The sequence below is a fragment of the Rhinoderma darwinii genome, chromosome 13, assembly GCF_050947455.1.
Source record: "Rhinoderma darwinii isolate aRhiDar2 chromosome 13, aRhiDar2.hap1, whole genome shotgun sequence".
Classification (NCBI taxonomy): Eukaryota; Metazoa; Chordata; class Amphibia; order Anura; family Rhinodermatidae; genus Rhinoderma; species Rhinoderma darwinii.
The window spans coordinates 69,812,817-69,827,351 of NC_134699.1; the positions used below are offsets into that span (position 1 = coordinate 69,812,817).

Here is a 14,535-nt window from a genome sequence, read left to right on the forward strand (position 1 = left end):
CACAGCCTGGCCAGACGGAGCTAGCTCCCGCCCTCTGTCTATTTATACCTGCATTTCCTGCTCCTCCAGTGCCTCCTCCTGATCCTCATCATCCTCCTCATCCTCCTGATCCTCAATCTCCTCCACCTCCTGATTCTCATCATCCTCATCCTCATCCTCCTCCTGATCCTCATCATCCTCCTGATCCTCATCATCCTCTTCCTCCTGATCCTCATCCTCCTCCTGATCCTCATCATCATCCTGATCCTCATTATCCTCCGCCTCCTGATCCTCATCATCTTCCTCATCCTCCTCCTCCTGATCCTCATCATCCTCCTGATCCTCAATCTCCTCCGCCTCCTGATCCTCATCATCTTCCTCATCCTCAATCTCCTCCTGATCCTCCTCATGCTCCTCCACCTGATCCTCATCCTCCACCTCCTGATCCTCATCCTGTTCCTCCTCATCCTCCTCATCATCCTCCTCCTTCTCCTGATCCTCCTCCTCCTCATGATCCTCCATCTCCTCCACCTCCTCCTGATCATCCTCATCCTACTCCTCCTGATCCTCCTCCTCCTCCTCCTGATCATCCTCCACCTCCTGATCATCCTCCTCCTCCTGATCATCCTCATCCTCCTCCTCCTGATCCTCCTCTACCTGATCCTCAATATCCACCTCATCCTCCTGATCCTCCTCATCCTCCTCCTGATCCTCCACCTCCTTATCCTTTTCATCCTCCAAATCCTCCTCCCCCTGATCCTCCTCATCCTCCTCTTCCTGATCCTCCTCATCCTCCTCCTGATCCCAATCATCTAATCCCATCATGTGTGATACTGTCTGTTGAGCTGTGTGTCTAATCCTATCATCTGTGATACTGTCTGCTGAGCTGTGTATCTAATCCTATTGTGTGATACTATCTGCTGAGACGCTGTATCTAATCCTATCATGTGTGATACTGTCTGCTGAGCTGTGTATCTAATCCTATCATGTGTGATACTGTCTGCTGAGCCGTATATCTAATCCTATCATGTGTGATATTGTCTGCTGAGCTGTGTATCTAATCCTATTATGTGTGATACTGTCTGCTGAGCTGTGTATCTAATCCTGTCATGTGTGATAGTGTCTGCTAAACCCTGTATCTAATTCTATCATGTGTGATACTGTCTGCTGAGCGTTGTATCTAATCCTATCATGTGTGATACTGTCTGCTGAGCCGTGTATCTAATCCTATCATGTGTGATACTGTCTGCTGGGCTGCTATATCTAATCCTATCATGTGTGATACTGTCTGCTGAGCTGTGTATCTAATCCTATCCTGTGTGATACTGTCTGCAGAGCTGTGTATCTAATCCTATCATGTGTGATACTGTCTGCTGAGCTGTGTATCTAATCCTATCATATGTGATACTGTCTGCTGAGCTGTGTATCTAATCTTATCATGTGTGATACTGTCTGCTGAGCTGTGTATCTAATCCTATCCTGTGTGATACTGGCTGCTGAGCTGCTGTATCTAATCCTATCATGTGTGATACTGTCTGCTGAGCTGTATCTAATCCTATCATGTGTGATACTGTCTGCTGAGCTGCTGTATCTAATCCTATCATGTGTGATACTGTCTGCTGAGCTGTATCTAATCCTATCATGTGTGATATTGTCTGCTGAGCTGTGTATCTAATCCTATCATGTGTGATACTGTCTGCTGAGCTGTGTATCTAATCCTATCATGTGTGATACTGTCTGCTGGGCTGCTATATCTAATCCTATCATGTGTGATACTGTCTGCTGAGCTGTGTATCTAATCCTATCCTGTGTGATACTGTCTGCAGAGCTGTGTATCTAATCCTATCATGTGTGATACTGTCTGCTGAGCTGCGTATCTAATCCTATCATGTGTGATGTCTGCTGAGCTGCTGTATCTAATCCTATCATGTGTGATACTGTCTGCTGAGCTGTATCTAATCCTATCATGTGTGATATTGTCTGCTGAGCTGTGTATCTAATCCTATCCTGTGTGATGTCTGCTGAGCTGCTGTATCTAATCCTATCATGTGTGATACTGTCTGCTGAGCTGTATCTAATCCTATCATGTGTGATACTGTCTGCTGACCTGTGTATCTAATGCTATCATGTGTGATACTGTCTGCTGAGCTGTGTATCTAATCCTATCATGTGTGATACTGTCTGCTGAGCCGCTGTATCTAATCCTGTCATGTGTGATACTGTCTGCTGAGCTATGTATCTAATCCTATCATGTGTGATACTGTCTGCTGAGCTGTGTATCTAATCCAATCATGTGTGATACTGTGTGATACGTGGCAGGGACATTATTTGGATGTTGGTGACTACACATCTTGGGCTGTAAACACACACACACGCACACACGCTTTTTGATGCAGTTTTTTTTGTGCCACATCCAGGAGTAAATCCCAAAAGAAGGAAAACTATATATGAAGTTCTGAGACGTTTCTCTCTTGTATCATCTCCAGTATTTGGCTAAAAAGAAACCTGCACCTAAACTGCGTGTGTGATTTCTGCCTTAGAGGCGACTTTTGGCTGATATTCGATGGTCTTGTGTGGTGGATTTAACCCTTCATTTTCTCTTTCCACCTCCTGTAGGAGCAGCTGATGTCGCCTGCTCTCAGAGCTCTGTGAACCTGCCCATGATGAGCAGGTGATAATGGATCTGCCGCCCGTCACCTCCTGGCACTGCCGCCCGCTGTAACGTGAGCACCTGTCAGCAGATCTATTTACAGGCGCCTGTCAATACCAGGTCAGAGGTCCTGAGCCCTATAACCAGGAGTTAACCTCGCACCCTTCACACTCTGCCACCTCCTCGTACCCGCCAGATATCAGCAATAATCACAACCCTGTCTGCCAACCTTTCTGCGCCAACTTCTCCCTTCCCCCGATGAATCCTGAGCTCGCACCCGATACGTCTCCGCAGAGTAAATATCTTCCGCTTTGTATTTTTAGACGATATTTAGTATTTTACTTGTGGGCTCGCAACTTCATAGTAAATAGACTGAAAAATAATTAGTGCGCCCCCTACGTGTGTAAATGTGTGAATCACAGGCTGAACGCTTTAGAAATATATCCCGTATAGAGAGAATACTCGTCTAAGCTCTGTTCACATCTGCGCCACCATCTCCATCATCTTGTTCCGTCACAGAAGAAGAATAACGGCGAAAATGGAAGCGCCGGATCCAACGCGTGACGGAAACCAGCGGCGCCCAATGGAATCTATAGACTTTAGTAGGTTCTGTTGGGTTTCCATCACTTTGCCGGACAAAATAGCGCCTCGACCTTCACCAGGGGGCGCCATGTTTTACTAGTGGTGGGGGAGGGGGAGGTTGTATTCTTCCTGAGTGCTGCTGTGAGTTATTTCCTGTGATGTCATCATATGGGCTCAATGACACCGTACTGACGTTATAGGGAGTCACCCGCAGTATGAGAGTTAATAAAGTGCCAACAACGAGGTGCGGAGAATGTTCTATATATATTTACGGTATCCACCGCTCATCCTGCGCCCCCCCAGACGGGATTCAGTCAAGAAAACACAAAACTCGTAGCGATCAGAAACACCGACATCAAAGTCAAATGTAGAGGTGACTGCGACCTCCGATCCTGTGCGATACTGAACCGCTGTATCTAATCCTGTGTGATACTGAGCCGCTGTATCTAATCCTGTGTGATACTGAGCCGCTGTATCTAATCCTGTGTGATACTGAGCCGCTGTATCTAATCCTGTGTGATACTGAGCCACTGTATCTAATCCTGTGCAATACTGATCCACTGTATCTAATCCTGTGTGATACTGAGCCTCTGTATCTAAGCCTGTGTGATACTGAGTCGCTGTATCTAATCCTGTGCGATACTGAGCCACTGTATCTAATCCGGTGTGACACTGAGCCGCTGTATCTAATCCTGTGTGATACTGAGCCGCTGTATCTAATCCTGTGTGATACTGAGCCGCTGTATCTAATCCTGTGTGATACTGAGCCGCTGTATCTAATCCTGTGTGATACTGAGGCGCTGTATCTAATCCTGTGCAATACTGAGCCACTGTATCTAATCCTGTGCAATACTGATCCACTGTATCTAATCCTGTGTGATACTGAGCCGCTGTATCTAAGCCTGTGCGATACTGAGCCGCTGTATCTAATCCTGTGCGATACTGAGCCACTGTATCTAATCCGGTGTGACACTGAGCCGCTGTATCTAATCCTGTGCGATACTGAGCCACTGTATCTAATCCGGTGTGATACTGAGCCTCTGTATCTAAGCCTGTGTGATACTGAGCCGCTGTATCTAATCCTGTGTGATACTGAGCCGCTGTATCTAATCCTGTGTGATACTGAGCCGCTGTATCTAATCCTGTGTGATACTGAGCCGCTGTATCTAATCCTGTGTGATACTGAGGCGCTGTATCTAATCCTGTGCAATACTGAGCCACTGTATCTAATCCTGTGCAATACTGATCCACTGTATCTAATCCTGTGTGATACTGAGCCGCTGTATCTAAGCCTGTGCGATACTGAGCCGCTGTATCTAATCCTGTGCGATACTGAGCCACTGTATCTAATCCGGTGTGACACTGAGCCGCTGTATCTAATCCTGTGTGATACTGAGCCGCTGTATCTAATCCTGTGCGATACTGAGCCACTGTATCTAATCCGGTGTGATACTGAGCCTCTGTATCTAAGCCTGTGTGATACTGAGTCGCTGTATCTAATCCTGTGCGATACTGAGCCACTGTATCTAATCCGGTGTGACACTGAGCCGCTGTATCTAATCCTGTGTGATACTGAGCCGCTGTATCTAATCCTGTGTGATACTGAGCCGCTGTATCTAATCCTGTGTGATACTGAGCCGCTGTATCTAATCCTGTGTGATACTGAGGCGCTGTATCTAATCCTGTGCGATACTGAGCCACTGTATCTAATCCTGTGCAATACTGATCCACTGTATCTAATCCTGTGTGATACTGAGCCGCTGTATCTAAGCCTGTGCGATACTGAGCCGCTGTATCTAATCCTGTGCGATACTGAGCCACTGTATCTAATCCGGTGTGACACTGAGCCGCTGTATCTAATCCTGTGTGATACTGAGCCGCTGTATCTAATCCTGTGTGATACTGAGGCGCTGTATCTAATCCTGTGCAATACTGAGCCGCTGTATCTAATCCTGTGCAATACTGATCCACTGTATCTAATCCTGTGTGATACTGAGCCGCTGTATCTAATCCTGTGCCATAGTGAGCCACTGTATCTAATCCTGTGCAATACTGAGCCACTGTATCTAATCCTGTGCAATACTGATCCACTGTATCTAATCCTGTGTGATACTGAGCCTCTGTATCTAAGCCTGTGTGATACTGAGTCGCTGTATTTAATCCTGTGCGATACTGAGCCACTGTATCTAATCCGGTGTGACACTGAGCCGCTGTATCTAATCCTGTGTGATATTGAGCCGCCGTATCTAATCCTGTGTGATACTGAGCCGCTGTATCTAATCCTGTGTGATACTGAGGCGCTGTATCTAATCCTGTGCAATACTGAGCCACTGTATCTAATCCTGTGCAATACTGATCCACTGTATCTAATCCTGTGTGATACTGAGCCGCTGTATCTAAGCCTGTGTGATACTGAGCCGCTGTATCTAATCCTGTGCGATACTGAGCCACTGTATCTAATCCGGTGTGACACTGAGCCGCTGTATCTAATCCTGTGTGATACTGAGCCGCTGTATCTAATCCTGTGTGATACTGAGGCGCTGTATCTAATCCTGTGCAATACTGAGCCACTGTATCTAATCCTGTGCAATACTGATCCACTGTATCTAATCCTGTGTGATACTGAGCCGCTGTATCTAATCCTGTGCCATAGTGAGCCACTGTATCTAATCCTGTGCCATACTGAGCCACTGTATCTAATCCTGTGTGATACTGAGCCGCTGTATCTAATCCTGTGTGATACTGAGCCGCTGTATCTAATCCTGTGTGATACTGAGCCACTTATCTAATCCTGTGTGATACTGAGCCGCTGTATCTAATCCTGTGCGATACTGAGCCGCTGTATCTAATCCCGTGTCATACTGAGCCGCTGTATCAAATCCTGTCATGTGTGATACTGTCTGCTGAGCTGTATCTAATCCTATCATGTGTGATACTGTCTGCTGAGCTGTGTATCTAATCCTATCGTGTGATACTGTCTGCTGTACTGTGTATCTAATCCTATCATGTGTGATACTGTCTGCTGAGCTGTATCTAATCCTATCATGTGTGATACTGTCTGCTGAGCTGTGTATCTAATCCTATCATGTGTGATACTGTCTGCTGAGCTGTGTATCTAATCCTGTCATGTGTGATACTGTCTGCTGAGCTGTGTATCTAATCCTATCATGTGTGATACTGTCTGCTGAGCTGTGTATCTAATCCTATCATGTGTGATACTGTCTGCTGAGCTGTGTATCTAATCCTGTCATGTGTGATACTGTCTGCTGAGCTGTGTATCTAATCCTATCATGTGTGATACTGTCTGCTGAGCTGTGTATCTAATCCTATCATGTGTGATACTGTCTGCTGAGCTGTGTATCTTATCCTATCGTGTGTGATACTGTTTGCTGTGTATCTAATCCTATCATGTGTGATACTGCCTGCTGAGCTGTGTATCTAATCCTATCATGTGTGATATTGTCTGCTGAGCTGTCTATCTAATCCTGTCATGTGTGATACTGTCTGCTGAGCTGTGTATCTAATCCTATCATGCGTGATACTGTCTGCTGAGTTGTGTATCTAATCCTATCGTGTGTGATACTGTTTGCTGTGTATCTAATCCTATCATGTGTGATACTGTCTGCTGAGCTGTGTATCTAATCCTATCATGTGTGATACTGTCTGCTGAGCTGTTTATCTAATCCTATCATATGTGATACCGTCTGCTGAGCTGTGTATCTAATCCTATCATGTGTGATACTGTCTGCTGAGCTGCGTATCTAATCCTATCATATCTGATACTGTCTGCTGAGCTGTGTATCTAATCATATCATGTGTGATACTGTCTACTGAGTATCTAATCCTATCATGTGTGATACTGTCTGCTGAGTATCTAATACTATCCTATGTCCTCAGTATCGCCCCTGATGTCCTCAGTATCGCCCCTGATGTCCTCAGTATCGCCCCTGATGTCCTCAGTATCGCCCCTGATATCCTTAGTACCGACCCGCACTGCATCGGTATCCGTGAAGAGATCCCGCGATGTACCTGAGAGCTGTGGCCATCGGCCATAAAGAGAACTGGGGGGGGGGGACTTTTGCAGCGGGGCCCATGCCCTTAGCTGCACCTTTGTGTGGGACTTCAAACATATAAAAAGGTTGCGCAGGTACAGTAGACTTTGAGATGTATGAGAAGGTGGTGCAGGTAAAGTAGACCCTGGGATGTATGAGAAGGTGGTGCAGGTACAGTAGACTTGGAGATGTATGAGAAGGTTGTGCAGGTACAGTAGACCCTGCGATGTATGAGAAGGTTGCACAGGTACAGTAGACCCTGCGATGTATGAGAAGGTTGTGCAGGTACAGTAGACTTTGAGATGTATGAGAAGGTTGCACAGGTACAGTAGACCTTGACATGTATGAGAAGGTTGTGCAGGTACAGTAGACCCTGGGATGTATGAGAAGGTTGTGCAGGTACAGTAGACCTTGACATGTATGAGAAGGTTGTGCAGGTACAGTAGACCCTGCGATGTATGAGAAGGCTGTGCAGGTACAGTAGACCCTGCGATGTATGAGAAGGTTGTGCAGGTACAGTAGACTTTGAGATGTATGAGAAGGTTGCACAGGTACAGTAGACCTTGACATGTATGAGAAGGTTGTGCAGGTACAGTAGACCCTGGGATGTATGAGAAGGTTGTGCTGGTACAGTAGACCCTGCGATGTATGAGAAGGTTGTGCTGGTACAGTAGACCCTGGGATGTATGAGAAGGTTGTGCAGGTACAGTAGACCCTGCGATGTATGAGAAGGTTGTACAGGTACAGTAGACCCTGCGATGTATGAAAAGGTTGTGCAGGTACAGTAGACCCTGGGATGTATGAGAAGGTTGTGCAGGTACAGTAGACCCTGCGATGTATGAGAAGGTTGTGCAGGTACAGTAGACCCTGCGATGTATGAGAAGGTTGTGCAGGTACATTAGACCCTGCGATGTATGAGAAGGTTGTGCAGGTACAGTAGACCCTGGGATGTATGAGAAGGTTGCGCAGGTACAGTAGACTTTGAGATGTATGAGAAGGTTGTGCAGGTACAGTAGACCCTGGGATGTATGAGAAGGTTGCACAGGTACAGTAGACCCTGCGATGTATGAGAAGGTTGTGCAGGTACATTAGACCCTGGGATGTATGAGAAGGTTGCGCAGGTACAGTAGACTTTGAGATGTATGAGAAGGTTGTGCAGGTACAGTAGACCCTGGGATGTATGAGAAGGTTGTGCAGGTACAGTAGACCCTGGGATGTATGAGAAGGTTGTGCAGGTACAGTAGACCCTGCGATGTATGAGAAGGTTGTACAGGTACAGTAGACCCTGGGATGTATGAGAAGGTTGTGCAGGTACAGTAGACCCTGCGATGTATGAGAAGGTTGTGCAGGTACAGTAGACCCTGCGATGTATGAGAAGTTTGTGCAGTTACAGTAGACCCTGGGATGTATGAGAAGGTTGCGCAGGTACAGTAGACTTTGAGATGTATGAGAAGGTTGTGCAGGTACAGTAGACCCTGCGATGTATGAGAAGGTTGTGCAGGTACAGTAGACCCTGCGTTGTATGAGAAGGTTGTGCTGGTACTGTAGACCCTGGGATGTATGAGAAGGTTGCACAGGTACAGTAGACCCTGGGATGTATGAGAAGGTTGTGCAGGTACAGTAGACCCTGGGATGTATGAGAAGGTTGTGCAGGTACAGTAGACCTTGGGATGTATGAGAAGGTTGTGCTGGTACAGTAGACCCTGGGATGTATGAGAAGGTTGCACAGGTACAGTAGACCCTGGGATGTATGAGAAGGTTGTGCAGGTACAGTAGACCTTGGGATGTATGAGAAGGTTGTGCTGGTACAGTAGACCCTGGGATGTATGAGAAGGCTGTGCAGGTACAGTAGACCGTGGGATGTATGAGAAGGTTGTGCAGGTACAGTAGACCCTGGGATGTATGAGAAGGTTGTGCAGGTACAGTAGACCCTGCGATGTATGAGAAGGTTGTACAGGTACAGTAGACCCTGCGATGTATGAAAAGGTTGTGCAGGTACAGTAGACCCTGGGATGTATGAGAAGGTTGTGCAGGTACAGTAGACCCTGCGATGTATGAGAAGGTTGTGCAGGTACAGTAGACCCTGCGATGTATGAGAAGGTTGTGCAGGTACAGTAGACCCTGAGCTGTATGAGAAGGTTGCAGAGGTACAGTAGACCCTGAGCTGTATGAGAAGGTTGCGCAGGTACAGTAGACCCTGCGATGTATGAGAAGGTTGCACAGGTACAGTAGACCCTGGGATGTATGAGAGGTTGCACAGGTACAGTAGACCCTGGGATGTATGAGAAGGTTGCACAGGTACAGTAGACCCTGGGATGTATGAGAAGGTTGTGCAGGTACAGCAGACCCTGCGATGTATGAGGTTGTGCAGGTACAGTAGACCCTGGGATGTATGAGAAGGTTGTGCAGGTACAGTAGACCCTGGGATGTATGAGAAGGTTGTGCAGGTACAGTAGATCCTGGGATGTATGAGAAGGTTGTGCAGGTACAGTAGACCCTGGGATGTATGAGAAGGTTGTGCAGGTACAGTAGACCCTGGGATGTATGAGAAGGTTGCACAGGTACAGTAGACCCTGGGATGTATGAGAAGGTTGCACAGGTACAGTAGACCCTGCGATGTATGAGAAGGTTGCACAGGTACAGCAGACCCTAAGATGTATGAGAAGGTTGTGCAGGTACAGTAGACCCTGGGATGTATGAGAAGGTTGTGCAGGTACAGTAGACCCTGCAATGTATGAGAAGGTTGTGCTGGTACAGTAGACCCTGGGATGTATGAGAAGGTTGCGCAGGTACAGTAGACCCTGAGCTGTATGAGAAGGTTGTGCAGGTACAGTAGACCCTGAGCTGTATGAGAAGGTTGTGCAGGTACAGTAGACCCTGAGCTGTATGAGAAGGTTGTGCAGGTACAGTAGACCCTGCGATGTATGAGAAGGTTGTGCAGGTACAGCAGACCCTGAGATGTATGAGAAGGTTGCGCAGGTACAGTAGATCTTGAGCTGTATGAGAAGGTTGCGCAGGTACAGTAGACCCTGAGCTGTATGAGAAGGTTGTGCAGGTACAGTAGACCCTGAGATGTATGAGAAGGTTGCGCAGGTACAGTAGATCTTGAGCTGTATGAGAAGGTTGCACAGGTATAGTAGACCCTGGGATGTATGAGAAGGTTGTGCAGGTACAGCAGACCCTGAGCTGTATGAGAAGGTTGCGCAGGTACAGTAAATCTTGAGCTGTATGAGAAGGTTGTGCAGGTACAGTAGACTCTGGGATGTACGAGATGGTTGTGCAGGTACAGTAGACCATGCGATGTATGAGAGGGTTGCGCAGGTACAGTAGACCCTGGGATGTATGAGAAGGTTGTGCAGGTACAGTAGACCCTGGGATGTATGAGAAGGTTGTGCTGGTACAGTAGACCCTGGGATGTATGAGAAGGTTGTGCAGGTACAGTAGACCCTGCGATGTATAAGAAGGTTGTGCAGGTACAGTAGACCCTGGGATGTATGAGAAGGTTGTGCAGGTACTGTAGACCCTGGGATGTATGAGAAGGTTGTGCAGGTACAGTAGACCCTGGGATGTATGAGAAGGTTGCACAGGTACAGTAGACCCTGGGATGTATGAGAAGGTTGCACAGGTACAGCAGACCCTAAGATGTATGAGAAGGTTGTGCAGGTACAGTAGACCCTGGGATGTATGAGAAGGTTGAGCAGGTACAGTAGATCCTGCAATGTATGAGAAGGTTGTGCTGGTACAGTAGACCCTGGGATGTATGAGAAGGTTGCACAGGTACAGTAGACCCTGCGATGTATGAGAAGGTTGTGCAGGTACAGTAGACCCTGCGATGTATGAGAAGGTTGTGCAGGTACAGTAGACCCTGGGATGTATGAGAAGGTTGTGCAGGTACAGTAGACCCTGGGATGTATACGAAGGTTGTGCAGGTACAGTAGATCCTGGGATGTATGAGAAGGTTGTGCAGGTACAGTAGACCCTGGGATGTATGAGAAGGTTGTGCAGGTACAGTAGACCCTGAGCTGTATGAGAAGGTTGTGCAGGTACAGTAGACCCTGCGATGGATGAGAAGGTTGTGCAGGTACAGTAGACCCTGCGATGTATGAGAAGGTTGTGCAGGTACAGTAGACCCTGCGATGTATGAGAAGGTTGTGCAGGTACAGTAGACCCTGGGATGTATGAGAAGGTTGTGCAGGTACAGTAGACCCTGGGATGTATACGAAGGTTGTGCAGGTACAGTAGATCCTGGGATGTATGAGAAGGTTGTGCAGGTACAGTAGACCCTGGGATGTATGAGAAAGTTGCACAGGTACAGTAGACCCTGAGCTGTATGAGAAGGTTGTGCAGGTACAGTAGACCCTGAGCTGTATGAGAAGGTTGTGCAGGTACAGTAGACCCTGAGCTGTATGAGAAGGTTGCGCAGGTACAGTAGATCTTGAGCTGTATGAGAAGGTTGTGCAGGTACAGTAGACCCTGGGATGTATGAGAAGGTTGTGCAGGTATAGTAGACCCTGGGATGTATGAGAAGGTTGTGCAGGTACAGCAGACCCTGAGCTGTATGAGAAGGTTGCGCAGGTACAGTAGATCTTGAGCTGTATGAGAAGGTTGTGCAGGTACAGTAGACTCTGGGATGTATGAGATGGTTGTGCAGGTACAGTAGACCATGCGATGTATGAGAAGGTTGCGCAGGTACAGTAGACCCTGGGATGTATGAGAAGGTTGTGCAGGTTCAGTAGACCCTGGGATGTATGAGAAGGTTGTGCTGGTACAGTAGACCCTGGGATGTATGAGAAGGTTGTGCAGGTACAGTAGACCCTGCGATGTATGAGAAGGTTGTGCTGGTACAGTAGACCCTGGGATGTATGAGAAGGTTGTGCAGGTACAGTAGACCCTGCGATGTATGAGAAGGTTGTGCAAGTACAGCAGACCCTGAGCTGTATGAGAAGGTTGTGCAGGTACAGTAGAGCTTGGGATGTATGAGAAGGTTGTGCTGGTACAGTAGACCCTGGGATGTATGAGAAGGTTGTGCAGGTACAGTAGATCCTGGGATGTATGAGAAGGTTGTACAGGTACAGTAGACCCTGCGATGTATGAAAAGGTTGTGCAGGTACAGTAGACCCTGGGATGTATACGAAGGTTGCGCAGGTACAGTAGACCCTGGGATGTATGAGAAGGTTGTGCAGGTACAGTAGACCCTGGGATGTATGAGAAGGTTGCGCAGGTACAGTAGATCTTGAGCTGTATGAGAAGGTTGTGCAGGTACAGTAGACCCTGGGATGTATACGAAGGTTGTGCAGGTACAGTAGACCCTGGGATGTATGAGAAGGTTGCGCAGGTACAGTAGATCTTGAGCTGTATGAGAAGGTTGTGTAGGTACAGTAGACCCTGCGATGTATGAGAAGGTTGCACAGGTACAGTAGACCCTGGGATGTATGAGAAGGTTGTGCAGGTACAGTAGACCCTGGGATGTATGAGAAGGTTGTGCAGGTACAGTAGACCCTGGGATGTATGAGAAGGTTGTGCAGGTACAGTAGACCCTGGGATGTATACGAAGGTTGTGCAGGTACAGTAGATCCTGGGATGTATGAGAAGGTTGTGCAGGTACAGTAGACCCCGGGATGTATGAGAAGGTTGTGCAGGTACAGTAGACCCTACGATGTATGAGAAGGTTGTGCAGGTACAGTAGACCCTACGATGTATGAGAAGGTTGTGCAGGTACAGTAGACCCTGCGATGTATGAGAAGGTTGCGCAGGTACAGTAGACCCTGCGATGTATGAGAAGGTTGTGCAGGTACAGTAGACCCTGGGATGTATGAGAAGGTTGTGCAGGTACTGTAGACCCTGGGATGTATGAGAAGGTTGTGCAGGTACAGTAGACCCTGGGATGTATGAGAAGGTTGCACAGGTACAGTAGACCCTGGGATGTATGAGAAGGTTGCACAGGTACAGCAGACCCTAAGATGTATGAGAAGGTTGTGCAGGTACAGTAGACCCTGGGATGTATGAGAAGGTTGTGCAGGTACAGTAGAACCTACGATGTATGAGAAGGTTGTGCAGGTACAGTAGACCCTACGATGTATGAGAAGGTTGTGCAGGTACAGTAGACCCTGAGCTGTATGAGAAGGTTGAGCAAGTACAGTAGACCCTACGATGTATGAGAAGGTTGCGCAGGTACAGTAGACCCTGCGATGTATGAGAAGGTTGTGCAGGTACAGTAGACCCTGGGATGTATGAGAAGGTTGTGCAGGTACAGTAGACCCTGGGATGTATACGAAGGTTGTGCAGGTACAGTAGATCCTGCGATGTATGAGAAGGTTGTGCAGGTACAGTAGACCCTGGGATGTATACGAAGGTTGTGCAGGTACAGTAGATCCTGGGATGTATGAGAAGGTTGTGCAGGTACAGTAGACCCTGGGATGTATGAGAAGGTTGTGCAGGTACAGTAGATCCTGGGATGTATGAGAAGGTTGTGCAGGTACAGTAGACCCTGGGATGTATGAGAAGGTTGTGCAGGTACAGTAGACCCTACGATGTATGAGAAGGTTGTGCAGGTACAGTAGACCCTACGATGTATGAGAAGGTTGTGCAGGTACAGTAGACCCTACGATGTATGAGAAGGTTGCGCAGGTACAGTAGACCCTGCGATGTATGAGAAGGTTGTGCAGGTACAGTAGACCCTGCGATGTATGAGAAGGTTGTGCAGGTACAGTAGACCCTGGGATGTATGAGAAGGTTGTGCAGGTACAGTAGACCCTGGGATGTATACGAAGGTTGTGCAGGTACAGTAGATCCTGGGATGTATGAGAAGGTTGTGCAGGTACAGTAGACCCTGGGATGTATGAGAAGGTTGTGCAGGTACAGTAGATCCTGAGATGTATGAGAAGGTTGTGCAGGTACAGTAGACCCTGCGATGTATGAGAAGGTTGCGCAGGTACAGTAGACCCTGGGATGTATGAGAAGGTTGTGCAGGTACAGTAGACCCTGGGATGTATGAGAAGGTTGCGCAGGTACAGTAGATCCTGGGATGTATGAGAAGGTTGCGCAGGTACAGTAGACCCTGGGATGTATGAGAAGGTTGCGCAGGTACAGTAGACCCTGGGATGTATACGAAGGTTGTGCAGGTACAGTAGATCCTGGGATGTATGAGAAGGTTGTGCAGGTACAGTAGACCCTGGGATGTATACGAAGGTTGTGCAGGTACAGTAGACCCTACGATGTATAGTAGACCCTGCGATGTATGAGAAGGTTGCGCAGGTACAGTAGACCTTGAGG

The 14,535-nt window shown here is 47.7% G+C and overlaps 1 protein-coding gene across 1 annotated transcript in view; it reads left to right on the plus strand.

The window, feature by feature from the left end:
* LOC142666212 (uncharacterized) overlaps positions 1–14,535 on the plus strand; it is a 94,506-nt gene that overhangs the window by 26,742 nt on the left and 53,229 nt on the right. The gene's annotated exons all lie outside the window — the stretch shown is intronic.